The sequence below is a fragment of the Centrocercus urophasianus genome, unplaced genomic scaffold (genome assembly GCF_019232065.1).
Source record: "Centrocercus urophasianus isolate 14NV4802_14NV808 unplaced genomic scaffold, USGS_Curo_1.0 seq_446, whole genome shotgun sequence".
NCBI lineage: Eukaryota > Metazoa > Chordata > Aves > Galliformes > Phasianidae > Centrocercus > Centrocercus urophasianus.
Window position 1 is genome coordinate 64285 of NW_024885029.1, and position 270 is coordinate 64554.

Sequence of the window (270 nt, forward strand, 5' to 3'; positions counted from 1 at the left end):
GTGTGTAGGCTGCCCTCTCCCCCCTTGGTATGGGGCTGTTGACTGAAAATTGCACTATCTCAAAAGAGATTATTTTTTTTGGGTGGGGGGTGGGTGCAGGTCAGTAACGGAAATTTTTCCTGCCCTGGCTGCCTCCTGCCTCCCACCCTATCTGGGCCCCCCCCTCTCCTGCCTATCTGGGCCCCCCCCTCTCCTGCCTATCTGGGGGTCTTATCCCTGGGTCCTGGAGTGGGTCCTGTGTGGTGATGGCTGCTCTGTGGTGGTTTTCCC